The sequence below is a fragment of the Sus scrofa genome, chromosome 13, assembly GCF_054392235.1.
Source record: "Sus scrofa isolate SSC_HxYL_T2T_F1_AM1 chromosome 13, Sscrofa_HxYL_maternal_Yorkshire_Landrace_v2.0, whole genome shotgun sequence".
NCBI classification, from domain to species: domain Eukaryota; kingdom Metazoa; phylum Chordata; class Mammalia; order Artiodactyla; family Suidae; genus Sus; species Sus scrofa.
Window position 1 is genome coordinate 200386011 of NC_139395.1, and position 25021 is coordinate 200411031.

The 25021-nt window shown below is 36.0% G+C and overlaps 1 long non-coding RNA gene and 1 pseudogene across 1 annotated transcript in view; both read left to right on the forward strand.

Annotated features, from left to right (window-relative positions):
* LOC146397833 (uncharacterized) overlaps positions 1-25021 on the forward strand; it is a 430149-nt gene that overhangs the window by 393698 nt on the left and 11430 nt on the right. The window contains exons 6-7 of the long non-coding RNA XR_014823726.1: positions 18249-18399; positions 23533-23667. This is a non-coding gene — a long non-coding RNA (uncharacterized LOC146397833). The remainder of the gene's footprint in view (positions 1-18248; positions 18400-23532; positions 23668-25021) is intronic.
* Positions 16122-17307, forward strand: LOC100621466 (ribosomal protein S6 kinase beta-1-like; annotated as a pseudogene).

Genomic DNA, 25021 nt, shown 5'->3' on the forward strand with positions numbered 1-25021 from the left:
CTCAGAATTCGTTGGCCAGCGCTAGGCAAATGGCCCCACCCAGCAAGGAGAGTGAAATCCTACCTGAACAGGAGACAATCAGAATATTTGGTAGCACCACTGATTCTTGTCACACGCAGTGGACGAATCATCTGGATATATACTGATATCAAGGAAGCATGCGATAGGATCAGTGTCAAAGTGAGTTTCAGTGAGTGAAGAGGTCAAATCTTAAAAGAATGGAAAGGTAGATGAAACTATAAATGAGTGGGAAAAAAGGATGAAGAATGAGTGTAAAAACCAGATAAGAAGTGTTTTAAAGCAGAAATGAAGGGGTGGGTTCAATATGAGGAAATGAGGAATAAGATAATTGTCCACCTTCAGATTTAGTTTTCTGAGAGGTGCATGTAAGAGCAGTGATTTCAGGAGAAAACCCTGTTATTATTTGAAGCAAAAAGGTCGGGAAAATGATGAGAGGAGAGTTTGGGGTCAAAGTCTTTTACTGATAATGGATCAAGTGATTTAGGAGACACAAGAGAAGTATTTTAGAAGTTGGGGAGGATGGCAGATAGGATCAGATGAAACAACGTACAGATCCAGATTGTGATGTGTTTCCAGGAAATGAGGCACGATCTAGGCTCTCTGAGTATCTTATGATTCCTGATGCACAAAGACAAAGGGCAAAATGAAGTTCATGTCCATGCTCTTCAAGGCTTATTGTAGTTGTGGCCTTGTGAAGAGAGAGAAGAAAGAGAATTGCCAGGAGCACAGAGAACTTGCTGGTTTCTTCAAATCTGTACATCTTCACCATCATAAGTGTTGAAGGAGTTGAAAGAGTGCATGGAGTTGTAGGTTAATAGAGTTATTGAAAAGATTTGCACTATGGCAGCAACGCATTCAGATAATAATAGCTTAGAATACATTTATCCATGTAAGGTAGCCTTTCAGTTTACTCAGAAATCTGACCGGAATTTATTTTCTTTTCTATATGGATGAAGAACCTAATAAAAATCCTAGTTAGCTTGACGTGCACTTGTGGAAAATAAATAATAGGTGTGTACATAATTAGATGCTGGACTAGAGAAATTACTGGAATATTGTATATGATTCTATTGCTAAAGATTTGTTATAGTGATGAGGCTTTTACCTTTGTGTTTTATCTAGCTGAATTGTTGAGCAGGTAATTATTTTAAAAAATAGATCTATTCAACTAAGGTATTAGGATGAAAAGCTATTAAAGAAGATAAAGATACGATTGGTTTCTGACCCAGTAACTGGTAACTGAGGAAATAAAATTTTTTAATCACTTAATTTATCACATACCTGTTTTTCAGTTTCCTGTAATTTAAAAGCATCATTTTCCCCATCTTTACTTTTAATGAACTCCCTACCGATTAGATTATCTGAGTGCTTTCTCTAAATTTGAATTAATAGATGTTTATAAAATAAATATGCCCATTGTATATCTCTTATAACCAATTAAAATGTCTAATTTAGAAATAAAAGGTATTGAATTAAGCAACTTATTAAAAAAAACATTTTGTGGTAGTCTTTGAAAAGAAATAATGCATTATCTTAAAATTAAAGGTTTAAAACTTCCCTTATAAATAATAGAAAATGGATATGTTTTATTAATATGCAGAAATGAACTTCAAGGAAATATGTCTAAAACTAAAAGTAAAAGCACAAAACACTGAATAACAACCATTCTAGATTTACAGAGAACTTACTTTCTAATTTTATTTTATTTAAGTATAGTTATTTACAGTGTTGTGTTAATTTCTGCTTCACAGCAAGGTGATTCAGTCATATATATGCACTCATCCATTTCCATATAGGTTATCACTGAACATTGAGTAGATTTCTCTGTGCTATACAGCAGTTCCCCGTTGACCATCCATTCCTTATACAAATGTATGGATTTTGCCAACGTCAAACCCCAAATTCATCCCTCTTCCACCATCCTCCCTCTTTGCTAACTGGAAGTTGGGTCTTTTTTCTGTTTTGTAACTAAGTTCATTTGCAAAATTTTTGAGTTTACTTTCAAGTCCCTTGGATGACAGTAAAGGATCACCGGGCAACCTCTTTCATTCTTCCAAGGGCAAGATGAACTTATCTAACAGATATTCCTTAAAGTAATTTAATCTGCATTATCACTATGTTCTACCTGTTTCCTATTTTAAGAGAAATGATGAACTAGTTTATCTGATGAGGTGTCTCAACCACTTTTAAGTTCATAATATACAATTTGAGATCTCCTTTCATGAATAGCTCAAATAGTCAAAAGTGTAAGTTAACCAACATCCACTATATATGGAAGTCTGTGCTCTATGTTTGTAAATCAGATTCACTGCTAGATGTGGGAAATACATTTAAAATTCAGGAGGTGGGAGCTCCTATTGTGGCTCAGTAGAAATGAACCCAATTAGTATCCATGAGGATGCAGGTTTGATCCCTGGCCCCACTCAGTGTGTTAAGGATCCGGCATTACCCCGAGCTGTGGTGTAGGTTGCAGATGCACTTGGATCTGAGGTTGCTGTGGCTGCGGCATAGGCCGGCAGTTGCAGCTCTGATTCGACCCCTAGCCTTGAAACTTCCATATGTCATACCTGTGGCCCTAAATTTTTAAAAATAAAAAGCAAGAGATATTTTGACATCCATGCTCTTAAAAATCATTTTAAGGAAAAGTTCGAGGTGATTATGGAAATTTACTTGAATATAGGTGTTGGAAATTTTACCAAGTTGGTATGTCAGGTAATTTTGTTAGTTAATACATTTAAAAGCTCTTTGGTCGTGGTTAACATAGGTGCAATTTATTCTGGGACAGCAGATATGAGCCCAATGAACTTGCATATTCAGAGAAACACTGCTTTGCTGAGCTGGTTCATGGGATTGGCAAGCTTCAATTTTTAGACCTGACTGTGCTGTAGGTAGGTTCAGCTTTTCCTAATTCTCTGTGGCTAAAATGCCTTCAACTCAATAAAATCATGACTTCAAGTATTGCTGAGCAATTTGTTGATGATAATGTCACAATTTCAAAAGTGATTCCTGATTCAGGTGAGCAAAACCTCCTTAGGATATGTGTGAGTTTTAAAGTTTCTCTCCTATATGTGTGCTTTAGATTCAAGTACAGATGATTAAGGGAACATTTTTGCCTCAAAACTGATGGCATATCCTTAAGATTTGGTGGGGGGGGGTTTTGAATTTAAGAACTATCTGAAAAATTTTATAAACAGCTGTGGTCCAATTTTGGGTTCTTTGGCTCTGATTGACCATTGATCACATAAATATATCAGACATATATTACTAACTTAAACTTTCTCAAATTCTTACATACTCAGATTCTTTAATAAAGATTTCACAAATGTCTCTATTTTCATTGGCTTAATGACAACAAAAATCTATCAATAATGAGGACCAGGACTAAAACTGTATCATCATATATAAGCACTAGAAAGATCTACATTTTGAAGAATAAAGGCTACATGTGTTTAACACCGCTTCCCATATGGTTGATTTAAGTGCCAAAACCTGATACTCCAAGATCATCATGGTCTGTATCTTTCCTTGCTTTCCACACTTATTTATTTTATATCCCACTTTATTCTTCATTTACTGGCAATTCAAATTGATTATAATTCCCAGAATCCATTATGATATTTTATATTTCTTTTTTTTTTATAAAATTTTATCTTCCTTGGAATGACTATTCTCTTTTTGCCACTGAACTTTTACTCATCTTTCAAAATATAACTTAGAAATAAATTCCTCGATTAAACTTTCTCTTATTGCCTCAGGCAGGTAACTTTAGGCCAGATCTCCTGGGTTCTCCGTATTATTTTTGTAATATTTCAATTCCATATTTAGCAACCTGACTTCACATTTATATTTTGAATTATAAAACTTCTTTTATAGATAATTAAACCATGAAATATAAGTACCCTTTTTATCCATATATGATCAATATATTTCATGCACAAAAATATGTTAATAATAATAATTTATTTGAATTAATATGAAAATTTTTACCAATAATAACAAGTCATGTGTGACAAATCCACATACATAGGAGTTGGAGTAGGATATGTCATTGAAAAAAATCTGTACAACTCCCCAAACTAAACTTTGAGAGTTCTAGAAGTTTCCCAAGGGCAGTAGAACTGCTCAGAGAATCTTCTATGACTCATAATCTCTCTAATAGACTTTTCTCCAGCTCAAAGCTTTTCTGTAATTCCAAACTAATATTCTCTTATAATAGGAATGCATACAATTGACATTGAGGATAAAATTTGGGGGGCATACAGGTAGCATTTTACATTTTCTTTTCCTCTGTTCTTACGGATATTTATTTTTCTCACATATATTTTCAAACACTTTACAGAATATAGTTTACATCCCCTAAAAAGTAGACTGTTTAAAAAAAAGTAGAATTATTTTTCTTTTAAAAGTGTACATACAAGGCTTATTAAAAAGATAGATTAGCTTTTATTTCACTTCTATTCCTATGGAACTGATAAGTATATAAGTGATTCTAGCATACCAGGAATCAAAATATTTGAGAAACAGTTGTCTACCCCATATATAAGTAGAAATACTGCAGAGGGATTAAACTTACCTACAAATGTGGATGGGTTGATATGGACTCATGATCAATCAATAAATATTGTATCCTCAGAAATATATTGACAGTTGTGATAAAGCAATGTGGTTCTACTGCATAGTATAGGGAAATATGTTCAGTCTCTTGGGATAGACCGTGATGGAATAAAGTATAAGAAAAGGAATATATGTATGTATGTATATATGTATGACTAGGTAACTTTGCTAAACAGCACAAATGGACACAACATTGTAACTCAATTAAAATTTAATTTTAAAAAAGAAAAAAAAGAATTAGCATCACATTGTTTATAATCTATTTGGAAAGTCAATATTTACTAACCTGAAACAAAAGCTTATAAAAAAGAATATGACATGTTAAGGAGTTTAAAGTGATGTCATTAAAGGGAACAGTAATAGGATACGTTGCTTTCCAACTATTTGTTTCCCATCACAACTGCTTTATAGATTCCTTGTTCATCATCAAGAGTTACTCAGAAGTTCTGGTGCTAGAAATTACACCCTTCCTTCATTTTGAACTTGACCATGAAGTATGCTAACATGAGTTAATGTGATATTTATTTTGTCAAAACAAAAACTTTAATGTGATTGCATGGTCTTGCTCAGTCCCTCTCTTATTTTGGTACTTTTGATCCAGGAAAGAATACCATGTTCCAATAGAAGTTGCTTCATTCAGTCCCAGACTGAGAAGGCATGGAGAGCAGAGCAGAGCAAGTCAGCTGCCAACATGTCCTCGTTGTAACATGAGACATACATAATCGTTATTATTATAAAGTACTGATATTTTGACACTGTTGTTATTGTAGGACTTACAGAAAAAAATTAACACTAGAGTCAGAGCACTATTACAGCATAAAAAAAATGAAAATCGTGTGCTACTGAATTCAGGCCAAGTGCCAGCCAGTGTGGACACCAGTAATAACGTTTAGATGAAGGACATGCTAATGTTATTTCAGCTGAAATACTTGGTAAAATGATTTATTTATAGGTACATTACATATAAAAGTAATAAATGTGCACGCTACCTCTGTTATTAACTGTGTTTCCTACAGTGCTACAGTAAAAAGATAAGGTCAAGACCAAGTTAGGCTGTTGGCAATCGGAGATGAAACAGACAAAAAGGAATTCACATAATTTTGCACTTGCAGTTTTGAAAGATGCACTCAACTACAATCAGTACAACATAAACTTGAAGAAAGGTGTGAGCCACAAAGGCCAGGGAAGACAAAGCCTTGAGGAAAACACTACATCAAGGAATAGAAGGAGACGTAATCATCAAGCTATTTGCTAATGATGCCTCTTGCTGACTTATGACCAGAGAAAAGAGACCAAGTGTGCAGTTCCCCAAAAGCCTGAGATCAAAATACCTATCAAGAAGTCTAGACGAGAGATGTGTCTCACAAAGAATTGTGGGTGTGACTACTGGCACAAAGGCTCGGTGAAATCATATAGCTAAATGCCAACAAGTTTTATTTCCGTAAGTGCCATCAGCTTGGTGTAAAAGAGACTCATATACAAAACAATCCTTAAGGCTCTCAATTTTCCAATGGCAGAAACAGGACGTTACTCAGCTCTCATGATGCTCACTTTCTCCCATGTACCTTTCCCATGTCTCTGAGGAGGGCGATGGCAACAGAAGGGTCTCCAGGAGGGCAGAGTCCAAATTATGAGAAACAAGTTTTGGTCATCGCTAATCTACATAGGAAGAAGTTAAATTGGAGTTTAACTAGGGGGTATTCCTTAAGTTCTGCGATGATGGACCTTTACTATTGTGACACAGGGATTAATTGCCATGCAGAAGTGACTCTGAATGTCTCCTTTTTTTTTTTTTTTCTGTCTGAATGGGTATGTTTATTTGGTTTAGAGTATCCCTGTTTCACCATAAAATATTGAGTATGGATGGGACTACACTTTTATTATATTGTTCATATGTTTCCAGATCAAAAGGAACTGCATCTGGACCTGATTGTGATCATGAAATGTAGGACTTTGCATTTTATGCCTTAATTGAAGGCATTTGCTTTATTCCTAGGAGAAGTATTGAGTGCATTTTTCACGCAGGAGAAAAGTCAATTATATGCCATCAAGGGCACAGATTGGAATAATTGGTATTATTGTTTGGATATCTGCTCTCTCCCCTCTAAGAGTGTTATATAAACTTGTATCCCAGAAAGTAAATTGTACTTTCCTCCCCAGTGTAAGGCATGTGTAAATGATTTGTTTTAGGCAAGGAAATGAGAGTAGACATGACATGCAAGACAAGAGTTCAAGTGGAATCTTTGGGTACATCTGTGTAATTTATTTCAAATTCTTCCTTAAAAACAACATATCCCAGATGTTAGTTAATCCTTCATAGTGTGTTCTGCGACTAGATGATGCATGGAGCCAATTTGAGTCCAGTCATGTCCAACCTAATTCAGATGAGCTCAATTAACCCAAAAGTGACCTATAGCCTACTTTAGCTAACATAGGGAATCAATTTTACTGTGGTAAAATGAAATTTCCTATTGCAATAAAGAACAAAAATAATCAGGCAAAACTTCATATATGCCAGTGAGATTTAATGCCATATCATAGAGATTTGGCGTCTGGATAACAAGAGGATGAAGCAAAATATATTTGAAGAAAAGATAGAGCAATTGCAAGGTGAGGTATCGGGAATAAAACTAGCTTGTTGGAGAAAGAGCACAGAACCAACTGCTTGAGAAATGGACTGACATTCTGGGCCACTTGATAAAATTCATCATCTCTGGGGCTTTCTGAATGACATAGTGGATTAACACAGCCTATGCTGCTAGGGATCACCTGTTTCTAGCTTCTGCTGACTAAATGCCTTGTGAATATGCTGAGATATGCTTCCTCTCAGAGTGCTCCTAAATGTCCCAAGACAGGAGCTAGGAAAGCAAGTCTATTTCCAGGATTTTCACTTTCATATTATGGTTTGTCGGAACATATTTAAATATTTGATAAGGTAAAATCTTTTAAACTTTCATTGACTCTGAATTCATATCCTTAGGAATTGGTCACAAAACTAATCTGAATTTAGAAAAATAATAAAATGGTAAAAAAATCATTTCATTTATCTCTATAGTTTAACTGAATTTTTAAATATTTGGCTAAACTTTTTTCATAAAAAAATTTTCATAAAATTTTTTAACCGTATGTAACTGTATGTAAATATATATAAATATATACACATATATATATATATATATACATAAAAATAGTGGTATATCATTCAGTAAGAATAAAACTGTCAGCAACTGAGAAAAGTTATCTTTGAACTATGTGACCTAATGTCCTGTGGTCAGGAGGGTAGAGTCTTCCGTGACATTTCTTTCAATCTTAATGTCATCAAAGCCAGCGTTTTGGGGACATGAGTTTATTTCAAAATGACAGATGAGTCTTGTAGCAATTTTTCTTGTTCCCTTTCTGAAAATTGATGATTTTCAGTGATTTTTTTCAATACAGTTCATTTTGTTTTATCTTTCATGGATGGAAAGTGGTCTGCAATGGTGAAATTTATGTTAGTTTTATTTAACCAGTGAACTCCTTATGTCAGTAGGTGATTGAACTCATCTTCCAAAAGGGGAATTTTATTCATTGCCACAAAGAGTTTTAACATTATCAGATATTAAAAGTATTTAACAATGTAGTTCAATTCGTAATCCAGGATTCATTGATTCAATTTAATGATTTTCTTTATTTTAGTCCCGATTGAGTTACATCCCTTCCTTTCATTAAGATATTACTTTATAGGAAAAGAAGCCATTCATATTTCCTTTCTCTGTGTACACTGTAAATTTGATACTGGCTTAGCAAGCTGTATTTGAAAACCAGCCATAATACTTGAACATTAAATCTCATATTTACATAGTTAGGCATTAAAATTAATTTTAGAATATTTATCTAGACATTGGAAGTTGAAAATATAACCCAACTGGCTTAATTGACTTGGTACTCTAATTTAAAATTTGCATTCCATAATAGCACAACAGAAAAAGTGGGCATTAAAGTTTTCAGGAGACCTGGCTGAAAATAGATATGTTTCCAGAACTAGCCCTATGATTAAGAGAATTCCTCTCTGCATCTCCTTAATAACTGCTCACTCCTGTTTTCCTTGTAGGAAGTATATTGAACTCCAAGTATTAGTATCTCTATTTAGTGTCTGCATCCTTGCAAATTTTGAAATTATAACCTTATTAAAACACATGTCAGATACTTTAGTACTTTTTGAGTGTTATTTTTAGACCCTTTAAACTTTTTCCTTGGGTTGTAGCATGTATTATAGCCCCCATATAACCTCAGATTTCCTTTTTTTTTTTTCTTTTCTTCCTTTTTCTTTTTAGGACCACACTTATGGCATATGGAAGTTCCCAGTTTAGGTGTCAAATCAGCCACAGCTGCTGGCCACAGCCACAGCCACAGCAACACAGGATCCTAGCCACGTCTGAGAACTACACCACAGCTTATGACAAAGCTGGATCCTTAACCCACTGAGCGAGGCCAGGAATCAAACCTACACCCTCATGGATACCAGTTTGTTTCATTATCCCTGAGCCACAACAGGAACTCCTTTAAATTGATATTTGGATCACTCTCCAGATGAAATCCACACCATACATCTATGTTCAGTCCCTTTGATCTTATCTGGGTTCCTTAAAATATTCACACATCACAGAGCTTCTAAATGCTGGAACATTGTTCCCCTATTCCCCTTTGCTCAACCAACATCAGCTGAATCTTCATTTCTCAAGACCAAAATCATTTTTGCTATGAATTTTTTCCTAAATTCTCAGACTAGCTTAGATGCCCCTGCTATATACTCTCTAAAAAAGATGAGTGTCTCTGTCTAATATTTATACTCTAATCTTAATTTGTGTATTTGTCTTTAAAACTATTATATAGGATAGCATATTATGTTTGCCAGTTCTTTCTTATTTAAATCTGTGAAGAGTAGCATACATAATTAATTCCTCTGACAGCAGTTACTAAATTGGAGGAGAGGTGTCTATAGCTGAAATGAAAAGAATGCTAAATTCTAGAATTACAAAAATAAACGTAACTCAGGAGAAGGTCTAGCACATAGAAAAGAAATATGATTAACTCTCCCGAGCATTTTCAGAATTATGTAAATGTCTTACTCCACTTGAGAATGATATTTTCATTGAATGCAAGCTCTTTATTTGCCCACTTTAATTGCCTATCTAGGCAGATATTTGGTAATTGCAATGCATAGGTCAAATAAACTCCCTAATATGTTTTCCAGCTCTTTCAGCAGGCTTTCTGCAAGTTAAATGAAAGTATCAAATAAGAAATTGCAAAATCAGTTTTTTTTCTTTCTAATTAGAACAGAACTTTTTTATTACCATTTTGAATGTTGCTATTTCATCTGCGATTCTGAAGTAGATACTGCCTGATGAATCTGGTAGAGGAAAAAAAAAGGTCATGGCTAACTAATGTTGTATTGACTGCCTTTGTCTAGTCACAGCAGGAGCCATTGCGCTATGGAATGTTTAAAGAAAAGAAATCTGTGGCTTTTACGATGATTGAGAAACTGTACAATGCCTGGGTAGGGGGTTAATTAGAAATGAAAAGGCTTAAAATTTCTCTCAAAGCAGATCTCTTTAGGGAGGTCATTTTCAGAAAGCATCTCATTTATGCATCTCTGAAGTGCTTTTTATAAAGCATAGTCTTTTAAAAAATGGAGAACCAGCCCAAAATCATAAAGATCAGAACTAGAAGGGATACATTAATGAATAAGAAATAATTGTAAAAAAATCCATTAGGAAAAAAAAAGAAAAAAAAAAAAAAAAGACCAAAAACCCCAAAAAACAAAACACTCTTTGGAATTCCTGTTGTGGCTCAGCAGAAGTGAATCGGACTAGCATCTATGAGGATGCACGTTTCCACCTCTGGCTTCACTCAGTGGGTTAAGGATCCGGCATTGTTGTGAGCTGTGTTGTAGGTCACAAATGTGGCTCAGACCCTGTGTTGCTATGGCTGTGGTATAAGCCAGCGGCTACAGGCTACAGCACTGATTCACCCCCTAGCCTGGGAACCTCCATATGCCACAGGTGCAGCACTAAAAAAAACCAAAGGGACAAAAAAAATCTATTAAGAAATCTAGAAATTTTTTGTCTGTTAAAATAGTGCTATTTGCATGCATCTTGTTGATATGAAAAAATAATACTATTTTATGGCAGGTTTTTTATAATTGATTGTTTCAGTCATTTTTCTATTTACATTAAAGGAGAGATGTTATTATTACATTGGAATTTGTGATTAAATTGTATTCAGAGGAAGGAGAAAATTATATAAATTATCTTCAGGGGAAAACCAGTTCATTTTGTCCTACTTACATCACAAAACATGGACAGGATATTGTTGAGACTATGAAATAAAATCTTTTATTTCATTGAATATTCAAAGGACTATAGGCTCTTATACTAGCCACAGAGAAAATAAAAAGGAAATATAAATTTACATAAGTTTTTGTTTTTGTTTTTTTTACATTCTGGTAGCTTATAATCTAGTGAGGATAGGTGGTAGATTCAAAAACTAGTATCATGGGTATCACTTGTCATATCCCCAAAAGTGCCATCACCAAGATGAACTGTGGATAAGACAAAGCCAAGTTCATTACTTCAGTAGGAAAAACACTGTATTGACAGAATCTTAGTAAGGTCTCAGAAGGGAGACATCAATGGCAATACATTCAGAAAGTTTCGGAGATCTCATTTTCTTTGAGCATTTACTTTAGAAATTTGTAATTTTAAGTACTTTCTCCTCTCTTTGAAATGTGTATAAATCCTTTTGAAGACTATATTGGCATTTTGTTAGTTTATGGCTTAGGAAAGTCTTTCTCAAGGACTTAGAGACTATTTCTTTGAAATACAAGTATCAAGAGAGGCAGCACCCCTAACTTCTAGTCTCTGTGGGAGGGTAGAAGCCTAATTCTGTGGGCACTTTCCTCCAAGGTGCAAAACTACTTCCCATGATAAAGATGGAAGAAGTTTGGTTTTCCTCTGGATAAAACCAATTAACTCACACAAATGGACACCCTAATAATAAGGTAAAGATGAATTATGTGTGACAAATAATGCTGTTAAATCCTCTGATTTGAGGACTGGATATCACCTATTTTGAAAATACATAAGAAATGGGTTGTATCTTCATAGATGCATAAAAGAGATTTATTTCTGTCTCTGGAATCTCTTAGCAAATTGCTTGTAATGCATATCACATTCTGGTTTAATTAATGTTTATTCAATAATGAAAATGTTCTCTTTCTCTACTAACTTTGTGGAAAGAATTTCTGAGTTGAGAGACCTTGTTTGCAATTATATTTCCAGTACACTTCCATTACAGGGGGTCTGTTTGGGACTGGGGCAGTTTGTGCTGTAATAGTTTAGGATTGATGGGCACAGGGAGATTTCTTTCTTTCTTTTGGCTGTGTATTCAGCAGCTTGATTTGGGATCTCCGTTCCCAGATCAGGGGTTGAACCTGGGCCACAGCTGTGAAAATGATGAAAGTATTACAGTAGATAGATAGCCAGGCATGAGCAGAACCATGGAACCATGGAACCAAATGGCAGAAAACCATGCATCATTCAAACATCAGGGTCCATGGGCAGATAAAGAAAAGCAGCAACCTCCAAACTGACAGGAAACCACACATTTTGGGGTGATAAGTACCCTGGGGTCAGACAAAGAAAGGACAGAAAGGTCAGAAAAGGGCCAGAATCTCCAGTGTTCTATTGTAAACTGTTGCTCATTATTGCCTTCTTTACAATAAAATTATAATAAAATTAGCTATGCAGATAAGAAGTACCCATTACGCAACAGTGCCATGATACTTTCAATCCAAGCTAAATAAGGACAAAAAAATCCCTCCTCCCTTTGGGAAAGTGGAGCTGGAAAGAAAATCAGGGAATAAGACCCCCAAATCTCTCCTTCCCAGTGAATATTCTGCCCATGCAGTTGAATGCCCCTTATAACGAGTGTGCCAGAGAAACACAGGGCAGCTGTTTGCCTCTCTGCCTGTCTCTCTTTAAAAGGTAAATACACCTCTTTAATAAGTTTCTCACTTAAGGTAAAGATGAATTATTATTAATTTCTCAAATAAATCCTCACTTTTCTTTCTCAATTTCTGCCTCATTTCTGAATACCTTCTGCGAGGAGATAAGAACCCTCCCTTTGGGAGAAAAAGCACTGAGTCCTAACACTAGACCACCAGGAAACTCCCAAGAGAAGGGTTTCAAGTGAGACTTAAAGAGTAAAGATTTGTTTGTTCAGCTGAATCAAACATTATTATTCTGAAAAGGAGCTATGGATAAGTAAAGTAGTCTATGGTTGAGATAAATGATATTCAGTAAGTTCCTAAAATAATGTATAAAGTTATTATAACTTCATTTCTCTGGGTAAAAATTTTCTGGAAAATTAAATTCTTGTTAATTGCAGGCAGTAGAATATTAAATTCATGTTAGTGTAGACAACAAGCTGTGTGGCTGTAAATGGTTTCAATTCTCTTGTGGAAAATTGCCATTTAAATGATATAAGCCAACTGTTGTTGGTGTTCAAAGTAAAGAGGCATCATATTTCAGTTTTGATGAGAGAAAGCATGTTCATAATTCTGTTGGAATCCATGACTGTTCTTAAGGACAAAAAAGAATTTCAATTAAAAGGCATGGGTAGGGAAGATGTTCTAGCTAGAATTGATTGGACAGCACATGAAGCTATAATCTAGGGGAGAGAAAGGGTATTTGAATATGTAGCTACATTCATAAGTAGCCAGAGATGAGGCTGAAAGAAATATAGGGGAGAGATTGTAAGGAATTTTGCCTGTTGACCTTAGGATTTTGGTTTTTGCTGGCTAGGAAATCAAATTGACAACTGATTTCATAAAGAAATTTCAATTCAGTGATATCACTAAAGAAAATATATCAGCTAGAATGTTTTAGGAGTAGGAATTATTATTATTGATTTTAAGTATTCAGTATTAAAATATGTCTGGAGCAGGTAGTTCAAGGGTTTTATAATTCAGCTTCTCAACCATGCCTAGATTCTAGGTCACATTCCTGCTGTTTGCTTGTTCACCAGATGGCTGTTCTATAGATCCAGCATCACATGCTCACATAACCAGGTCCAAACCAGGACAGAAGAAGGTGGCTTTCTGTCTACTTATCTCTGATGTTTTTCTTTTTTCTTTTCTTTTGTTTTTTTTTTTTTTTGTTTGTTTGTTTTTTTTTTGTCCTTCTCCTTTTTATTTAATCAGGAAGGTATACCTTTTCAGAAATCCTCTAGAAGGCTTTATTTCAGATAAGAAAATGGACAAGACTGGAACATATACTCACACTCTTGTAAGGGAGGGAATATAAAAGTAAGTGGAAAGAAAAAAAAAAGGAAAAATTACTCCCCTATGCTTATCAACTTACATAAAGTTGCAAAAAAAAAAAAAGGCTGCTATTTTGACTTGAGAACTAACAGATTGAATTGGTCGACAATTTAATGGGACAGTCTGAATGAGATAGAAAAAAATGATAATGATTTCCTAAAATGTCAGAGGCTTGACATAACAGGTTAACTACTTAGAAAGCTTAAAATCCAGATATACCCCAGTCTCGTGTTACATTATGGTGTAAATTCCGAAAGATTAATGTGAACACATTAATTGTGAACAATGAAGCTAGATATAAAATAATCTATTTTTGGGTTTGCGATCAGATTATATCAAAGCATAAAATTGATATCATAAAGGAAAAGAGAGATTATAAAGAAAAAATATATGGTATAAACTACATGACCAAAATAAAGCATCAGAAAAAATTGTAGAAGAAAGTGCTCTCAAAATATTTGTCATTTATTTTATGATTGCTTATACATTATTACTAATTTACAAAGCTTTTACAGATGGATTTTTAAAACACCCATGTTCAAAAAAGAATAAAAACATGCCATGACATTTTTCACAATGCTCCATGCCAAGGTCATATGGTCCAACTCTCCCAAGGTCCAAGTTTTCATCTACCTGGCCTCCTTCCTCCAGCTCATCCTCAGAGCCCACCTACTCTGGCTGCTCCAGGTCTACATCAAACACTACCCATATCCTCAGCTCCCCTATAGCAGAAGTCCTCTGCTGGGTAGAAACCGCCCCACCCTCTTCAATCACCTCAAGGGCATGGACCCACCGCAGCCAGAACTACCAATGCAGCCATCACCAGCCACTTCAACTATCATCTATCTATCTATCTATCTATCTATCTATCTATCTATCTATCTATCTATCATCTATCTATCCTCTGAAAGGAAGTAAATGTAACACAGAGACCAGGCAGACAAACAGGCTCAGTATATAAGGCCTTCCTTTAATGACTAAATGACAATACACTTTCTAAATAAAAAACAACACAGAATTAGAACATTGAAATGGAATGTTTTGACTGTCTAGGTAACATAATAAGGACAGTTGAAAGTAGGACATGTAGAAAGTCCAGTGATTTGAACAATCTATCTTACCTATAGCCTACCTCCTTGGTACTGCCAAGAATTTGCCAAAATGCTGTTCATTTAAAAAAAAAAAAAAAAAAAAAAGCTACAGATCAGACATTTTTGGAACATGAGTTTTGTCATTTACTGAAGATCTCTGAAGTGAAGAACATGAATGTGTTTAATCACCAGCCAGGAGCAAAGAGTAATCACTGCCAATTTAGAGCAATGTAAACATTCTAGGCAAAATTCTCCTGTTCGGACACCTACTTCATAAGAAAGCTTTAACTATTTTAAAAATTGCTTATGCAAATATCTTTTACATATGTCTTTATAGCTCTTTTTATTTGAGTAGGATTATTAAAAGTAGGAAAGCAAACTAACATGATATTTACGTGTGTGAGCTCTGAAGACAGATGTCGTAGATTTGAAATCTGGCCCCAGTGTTTATCAACTGTGTCCTAAGTTTATTTCACTACATGGCACTGCAGTTTTTCTCATCTGAAAAAGTGATTAATAATGATTCCTACTCCATAAGCTTGTTGTAAGGAAAACACAGGTTACTATACATAAAGTATGTAGAATAGTACTTTTGCCACCATACTCAACAGCTACAGGCTATAATACTAAGTCAAAAGCATATTTTAATATGTCAGTATATTACCAATCATCTTCTAGTGATGTGGCGTGTTTTCATTTTTTGCTTAATCAAACTAGATATGCCAATTTCTGCTGTATAGCAAAGTGACCTCATCATTTATATTTCTTTTATCTTCCTTCTTGGTCTATCCTAAGAGATTGGTACAGTAGGACCTCATTGCTTATCCATTAGAGATGGAATAGTTTGCATCTATTAACCCAACTTCCCTGTCTGTCCCACTCCCTCCCTGCTTGCTCTTGGTAATCACCATCTGTACTCTATGTGTGAGTCTGTTTCTGTTTTGTAGATAGGTTCATTTGTGCCATATTTCAGATTCCACATGTAAGTGATATCATATGGCATTTGCATTTCTCTATAAAGAGAAGAAATATTAATGGAAGGCACAGCCTGCTTTTTCTTGGCAGAAATCTCCATGGCTTTGGAACATTTACATCAAAAAGTTATCTGCAGAGACCTGAAGGCAGACAAAGTCATGCTTAATCACCAAATCATGTGAAACTAACAGATTTTGGGCTATACAAACAATCTATTCCTGATAGAACAGTCACACACACACATTTTGTGAAATAATAGAATACATGGCCCCTGAAATCTTGATGTGAAGTGACTTCTAGGGATTGGTGGAGTTGGGAAGCATTACTGTAGGATATGTTGACAGGAGCACCCCCTTTCACTGAGTAGAGAAGAGAAAGAAAACAACTGCCAAAATCCTGTCATGAACTTCATTGCCTCCCTACCTCACACAAGATGCCAGAGATCTTTAAAAAGCTGCTGAAGGAGTTCCCATTGTTGCTCAGCGGTCAACGAATCTGACTAGGAACCATGAGGTTGCAGGTTCAATCCCTGGCCTTGCTCAGTGGGTTAAGGATCCAGCATTGCCATGAGCTGTGGTGTAGCTTGCAGAAGCAGCTTGGATCCCGCATTGCTGTGGCTGTGGTATAGGCTGGCAGCTACAGCTCTGATTAGGCCCCTAGCCTGGGAATCGCCATATGCCACAGGTGTGGCCCTCGAAAAGACAAAAAGACAAAAAAATAAATAAAAAATAAATGAAAAGCTGCTGAAAAGAAATTCTGCTTCTCATCTTGGAGCCAGTCCTGGGGATGCTGGAGAAATTCAAGCTCATCGATTCTTCTGACATATTAACTGAGAAGAGCTACAGGCTTGGAAGGGGGACCTCCCCTTTAAACCTCTGCTGCCATCTGAAGAGGATGTGAGTTACTTTGATACAAAGTTTACATGTCAGACATCTATTTGCAGCCCAGATGACTCATCTCTCAGTGAAATTGCCAACCAGGTCTTTCTGGATGCTGCATGTACGGATCCATCTGTATTAAAAATGTGAAAGAAAAGTTTTTCTTTGAACCAAAAATCTGGGCACCTCTAGTATGTATCAGTAGCCTATGAACACCTGTTAGCCCAGTCAAATTTTCTCCTGTGGATTTCTGGGGAAGAAGTGTTTCTGCCAGGGCAACAAATCCTCAGACAGCTGTGAGATATCCAATGGAAACTAGTGGACCATGACCATGAGTGGGGCAGCTTCAGCCCCACTTACAATATGACATTCCCAGCCACATAAAAACAAGGTTTGTTGGAGTTCCCGTCGTGGCTCAGCGATTAACGAACACGACAAGCATCCATGATGACGTGGGTTCGATCCATGGCCTCGCTCAGTGGGTTAAGGATCCGGCTTTGCCATGAGCTGTGGTGTAGGTTGAAGATGTGGCTCTGGCATAGGCCGGTGGCTACAGCTCTGATTTGACCCCTAGCCTTGGAACCTCCATATGCTGTGGGTGCGGCCCTAAAAAGACAATTAATTAATTAATTAATTAATTAAAATAAAAGCAAGTTTTCTCATGATCTCCAAACAGCCAGAGTACATGCATATGAATCTGTGACAGAGTAATGCTTTGAATGAATTTAAGAAAAAAGGTGGGGAGGGAATGTGTGAGCTTCATACAAGGTAAAATAAGAACACTCACAGTGAGAGTCTTGAAGAGTCAGTGTTGTTACATAAACACTTGGATAGAGGAAAAATAAATGTGGATTTTAAAAAAATCAATCAAAGGTGCAAAAGAACTTAAACAAAATGGTATTTCAAAACTCTTAGGCACATCAATTAATTGATTCCAGCTACTGAGCCTCCCTGCAGGACTTTCCTGAAGAGTTATCACATCCATGTGCACAGTTGTGCCATTTTCCACAATCCCTAAACCTTTATCTTTAGGACAAATTACACCAAACGAAGAGATGGAAGGAAGGAAATAACAACTTTGGTCACTTTACCTTCCCTCTGTCTCTTTGATTTTTTTTTTTTTCTTAATCCACACCAGAAGGGAAAGGCATTATTTTTTACCATGTCACATAACCCTTTACTAAAGAACCAACATCATTTAGCTTGACTGACTGGCAAAGCCTTCACTCCATGTTACAATTTTCATCTCTGAATCCTTCAGACTGGCTCTTTAGGAATTTGAAATATTTCTTTTTTGTCTAAACCTAGATTTCAAACCTGCTGCTTTGCTGAAGGGGTCAACTACCCCAAATGCTCTGGGTGCAACCCTCACGATTCAGGATATGCTTTAAAAGTGAAACAAAAGTGCATTTTAGTCATTTCTGTTATATGGATGTAACAATACTGGACAAAAATCAAGGTAACAACAATAATTTGTGTGCAGCTTTTAAAAATTATGCAAAAATATTTTAAATCAGAATAATGAAAATCTTCAAATATATCAAACTAAGAACACAATGGGTGTTCTAAGAATATAAAAATATTCTACTAATTGCAAAATATTACTTATATAACGATGAAGTGGAAATTTAGATAATAAACTAATTGGCAAATGAGGGGAAGACATGGGTACAGCAAATGTAATAGACTCGGAAGCCAAATTTTGCCTGCATTTCAGCTGCAGACAAGGAGGAATGGCTGTGTAATAGGAACATTGTGCCATATGTTCCAATTTTCCTGAGCCTAAACTAATCACCGCTCCTGCTTTGGTCTATGAGAAAAAAAAAATCAAAAGTATTAGGATTTGTATTACATAAAATAACAGTTCTTTCTAATTCTTATTCTTAGTCCTATCACTAAAAGTCAAAGAGATTAGAAATATGCTATTCGAATTTTTAGAGTTAAATGTTACTTTATACAATTATACCAATGTATTTCTTTATTTTGGTGAACTTGATATTCACAGTTGAAATGGACTCTGAAGGATATTGAAGAGGAATAAGAATGTGGAAGAAAATCTCCTAAATGGACACCGGCAGTTTAATTTAATTTATTTACATATTTATTGGCTGCACCTGCAGCATGTAGAAGGTTCCTGGCCTCGGATAGCTGGCCCCATAACAGTGAAAATGCCAGATCCTTAACCAGCTAGGCCACCAGGGAACTCCTGCAGTTTAATTTTTTTTACCATTAAATAGTTTATATAGCATAATAAAAAGAATAACTTAACTGGTAAGAATAACAAAAATAATACACCCTCTGAAAATAAGTAAAATATAAAATGCATAAATTGGTTAAAAACCAGTGTAACTATATAAATATGTCCTCACAATTTGTTACATCTAATTGATTCTTCAATATAGGCATTACACCATTCTAGGTGATGTGATAAACAAGACATTACAGACCTTACATTGTACCATGGAGAGAAATGGTTATTAATAATACAATTGTAGAACTGTATTATTTAACTGTACAGTTGCATTATTTAATTATAGCTATCATAAATTCTTTGATGGAAAGGAAATCAGAATCAGATCCAAGAATGATGTCAAATGACCCCCTTCATGGTGGATTATGCACGTATTTACTATGAGATATATTTCTTCTCCAGAGATTCCTTGTTTGTGTATCAATTGTAGATTTTTGGTTTGCAGTTATTCTGAAGTTTTGATATGAGTCTATATGTATATGAGATTGTTTTAAGTTCATCTCCAGTGTCCTGCATTTGTACCCACCTCTTCTCATGATTTCTGATTTTGGTGGTATAATTGTGCATGGATGATTTTGTATCTTTACTGTATATATACCTTTACTGGTGAGCCTTGTCATTTGTGGAATTTTTGTTTCCTGTTGCTGTCTTTTCTTTTCTGCCTAGAGAAGTTCCTTTCGTATTTGTTGTAAGGCTGTTTTAGTGTTGCTGAATTCTCTCAACTTTTGCTTATCTGTGAAGGTTTTGATTTCTCCTTCAAATATGAATGAGAGCCTTGCTGAGTAAAGTAATCTTGGTTGGAGGTTTTTTCCTTTCATCATGTTAAGTACATCATGCCACTCCCTTCTGGCCTGCAGAGTTTCTGCTGAAAAATCTGCCCATAACCTTATTGGGGTTCCCTTGTATGTTACTTGTTTCTTTTCCCTAGCTGCTTTCAAGATTTTCTCTTTGTCTTTAATCTTGGTTAGTTTGATTAATATGTGTCTCAGGGTATTCCTCCTTGGGTTTATTTCATATGGTACTCGTTGTGCTTCCTGGATTTGAGCGAGTGGTTCCTTTCCCATGTGAGGGAAGTTTTAGGCTATTGTCTCTTAGAATATTTTTTCTGACCCCTTCTCTCTCTTCTCCTTTTGGCACCCCTATAATACGGATGTTGGAGCATTTAGCATTGTCCCAGAGTTCTCTGAGACTCTCTTCATTTGTTTTCAATCTTTTTTCTCTTTTCTGTTCTGCATCCATAATTTCCACTAATTTGTCCTCCACCTCACTTATTGGTTCTTCTGCCTCCTGTATTCTGCTGTTAGCTGCTTCTAGTGAATTTTTTATTTCAGTTATTGTATTTTGCATCTCTCTTTGTTTAAGTTTTATATCTTGTATCTCTTTGCTCAGTGTTTCCTGTAAGTTATCCATCTTTTCCTCCAGTTTATTTCCAATGTCTTGCATCATCTTCAGCATCAACAATCTAAAATCTTTTTCCTGGAGGCTAAGAATCTCCTCCTCGCTTAGCTGATTTTCTGGGGTTTTTCCTTTCTCCCTCATCTGAGTTATAGTTCTCTGTCTTTTCATTTTTATAGGTTTTTGGTGTGGTGATCTTTTTATAGATACTAGAGTTGTAGCCTCTCTTACTTCTGGTGTCTGACCCCTTGTGGCTGAAGTTGGGGGCTTGCTGTAGGCTTCCTGATGGGAGGGCCTGATGCCTGCCCACTGGTAGGTGGAGCTGATTCTAATCCCTCTGGTGGGTGGGGCTTAGTCTCTGGATGGGATTAGAGGCAGATGTGTGCCTGAGAGGTCTTTAGGTAGCCTGTTTACTGAGGGGTGTGGCTGTGATCCCACCAGGATTGTTGTTTGCCCTGGGGCTTCTCAGTGCTGACTGATGGGTGGGGCCAGATTTTCCCAAAATGGGCACCTCCAGAGAAAGGCAGGGCTGCTGAATATTCCCGAGAGCTTTGCCTTCAATGTCCTTCCCTCACAACAAGCCACATTCACCCCTGTTTTCCCAGGGTGTCCTCCAAGAACTGCAGTCAGGTTTGACCCAGACTCCTATGGAGCCCTCGCTCTGCCCTGGGACCCAGTGCACGTGAAAGTCCGTGTGCGCCTTTTAAGAATGGGGTTTCTGTTTCCCCCATTCCTGTGGAGCTCCTGCATACAAGCCCCACTGGCCTTCAATGCCAGATGCTCCAGGGCTCTTTCTCCCTGTGCCAGATCCCCGCACGTGAGGGTTTGATGTGGGGCTCAGAACTCTCGCTCCTGTAGGTGAGTATCTGTGAACCAGTTAGTTTCCAGTCTGTGGATCTTCCCACCAGGGAAGTATGGGGTTGTTTATATCACAAAATTGCCCCTCCTACCTCTTGATGTGGCCTCCTCTTTTTCTTCTGGAGTAGGGTATCTTTTTTAAGGTTTCTGGTCCATTTCGGTGGAGATTGCTCAGTCTTTAGCTGTGAACTTTGTTGTTTTTAGGAGAGAAGTTGAGCTCCGGTCCTTCTAGTCCACCGTCTTAATCCCGTCTGGGGTTGGTACAAGATGGTTTCTTTCTGGAGGCTCTGAGGGAGAAGAAATCCATGCTTTCTCCTAGTTTCTTCTGGCTCCTAGCAATCTTTGGCTTTCTTGGCTTGTAGCTACAGCACTACGATCCCTGCCTCTCCTGAAGTTTAATTTTATATTGAAGATTTTCTGAGTCTAGTTTTATTTGTCTGTGTTTTAGTTATAAAGTGGCATTTCATTTTATCCATGTGGAACATTCTTTAGAACAATACTGTCCTTTAACATGTAAGAGGTGCACAATATCGCATGCAACATTGATATATGAACATGATTAAGGAAATGAAATTGCCCATGCCTAAATAATTCTTTAAAAGTTTGCCATTAGAAAAATCAGAACAGGACAAGTTGTAATTATTGCCTTTTATAAAATATCACTATATTTAGAAAAATAAATATGCTGGGTTGCAATAACCATTAGTTTTGCAGACAAGAAAGAAAAGCTAATGCTAATAAATATATGCTTATTAACTATATTTATATATAAACACACAAAGTATACACTTGGATTTTTTAAACTGGATAATTTCTTAATTACCTTTATTAATGACAAGTTTGGATCACTAGAACTAATCTTTTTATTTTCAAAATATCCTCTTTGATGCATGTCATTTTTTAAGGCTAGAGATAAAGTGTCTTCCTTTGAAATATCAATATCAATAAATACATGTCACAACTTATTAGCATCATTTTAAATGAAAGAAGAAACAGACAAATGGAACATTAAAAATTCAAAGATATCACCCAGCTCCTCTATGCACATTTTCTTGATATGTAGTTAAGGAAACTTGGGCATCAATCCACTCACAAATACTAACAAAAATAGATACAGTCCAAGAGTTGAGAATATATAGATGAGGTTGCAGAGGTGTAGAAGAAAGAAGAATATGATAGTTAGAGGTAATATAAACCCAGGAGTATTTACCTGCCGTTATTGGTCAAATAGAAGTTAAAATGGCAGTTTCCACAGGCTGAGGGGTGGGGGAACCTGAAGGTGATAGATGAAGAGTGCAAACTTTCAGTTATAAGGGAAATAATAGTATGGTGACTAGGATTAATAATATTGTATCCTAAACTCAAAAGTTGCCGTGAGAGTAAACTCTTATTGTTCTCACTGTAACAACAACAACGAAATTGTACAAAATTGTAATTATGTGTGCCAAAAGACCTTAATTAACCTTATTGTGGTAAAATTTCGCAGTAAGTGTATCAAATCATCAACTTGTGCACCTTACACAATGTTATATGTTAATTATAGCTTAATAAAGCAGGGGGGTGGGGTGGGAAGGGGAAGAGAACGGAATAGAGGTTACAAATTGATCTCATTAGGTTCTTGGTGGCTAAATTGAAAGAATAAATATGTTTGATTTTGAGATTCTTAATTCATTTAAGCTAAAAAGAAACCACTTGCAAAGGGGGAGTAAAATTTGTTTATTTGCTTGCTTATTTGTTTTCCTGATACTAATATGCCTCTAAAGAGTTTCTTATGATGTAGAGACATATGTCCTCAAAATACCCTGGTGAGTTCTAGTTACCTCTTTATATAAGTTTCTTCAAGGAAAGATTTCCAAGAGACTCTTATCAGAACTCTAACTGTTTGATTTGATTTGAGTAAAATTAAGACTACCTGAAGGAATTATTTGATAAAACCACAAAGCAATTTCAGGACTAACCTAGATCTCTGGAGCCATAAGTAATAATATTTCCAGTATTACATTTGATTTATAATTGGTAATTTCCTGGACATCTCAGTAGATTCAATCTAATTTTTCCCTTATTTTTCTTTATGCATTTATTTTGCAGCATCATCTCTGATAGATTTTTTACTTTGAAATACATATTCTTTGTGTTCTTCAAAAGCTGCCTGTAGAGTTCCCAAGCAACAGGTGTGGAAATAGATGCTGTCTGGAAAATAAATTGACTGAATATTCAATTCAGGTAAGTAACTTCACGTAGACAAAGCTTGAAAAGGATCCATTTGCAGAGAATTTTAAATGTACATGTTCTTTTCAAGTTTACCCATGGCTCAAGTGCACATTGGTGGTAATTTTACAACTTCACTTAATCATGTATTTAGGTAGAGATTATTTCTTTTGTAACCTTTTGTGATTTAAAGTATTTCATGTAATGTGTAACACATGATACAGGTTTAATGGATTTTATAGAAATACATAAGTGATAAAGCAGTCTTAAATCAACCACTGTTTTACTCTTCCATAATTTGATTCCTCCATTAGCTCATTATTAATTTTGCTGGAACTTGGCCTCTGCTCACCAGTGCTGAAAAGAAACGTGGAGACAGAGTTTCGGGTGAAGGAGAAAAAGTAGCTTTATTGCTTTGCAAGGCAAAGGAGGGTCATAGCAAGATAGTGCCTCAAAGACTGTGCCCCCTTAGGAGAGACTGGGTGGTGGTTTTGTAGTTTTGAGAGTGAAGAATAGGGCTGCAGATAAGGATCAGGGTAGAGGCAAGCCTGCATTGTTTTCAAAGCTGGTATTCAGTGGTCTAGTGGTCTTCTTTCCAAAATAAAGAATGCTTCATTAACACCTTCCATTTGTTGGGGAGTCTACTTCTGTATCAGAACTCAAAGATATTGTTATCCATATTCCTTGAGGAGAGACCAAGACCCTGCCCTGAAAGCTGCACTATTGTTTCTTGATTGCTCCTTTTCTCTCTGGTCTCTGCATCCCTGATTAGCAACTGTTTGAACCTGCCCTTTGGAGCCCAGGGAAGGTCATGGAGGCTAAAGTTTATTCCCTAAAAACATGCAATGGGGGACGCAGAAAGGCTTGTGTGCCTAGGAGCCACACAGCATACTAGCTTGGTTACATTAATAAGCCATTCATTGAAGATTTCAGCAGTGGGAACAATAATTTTTCTTAATAGATATGTTTTTATAAATGAAGATGATTTCACATTTACATTACAGAAAAGAAAAACAAAAAAAGTGGATAAAACTGTAAGAAGATAGATATTTCAAGTAACTAGAATGGTCCATGGAAGTGTGGCTTTTCTATTGGTTAGTTTACCTGATCAATGACATTATTAAAGACTTGAGTCCATTTCCTCTTTCTCCTCTGTTATTCCTAGTGTATTTCTGGAATACCTCATGGATATGAGAGAGTTGAGTATCTCCAGATAAAGCATCCTAATATGTAGAATGCCATGACATAACCAATCACTGGCAAATCACTGATCATGATTCACTCCTGGACCTGAAGCTTGATATTGGCTGAATCAAAGAATAATAAGATAGGAGTTCCCATCATGGCTCAGTGGTTAACGAATCCGACT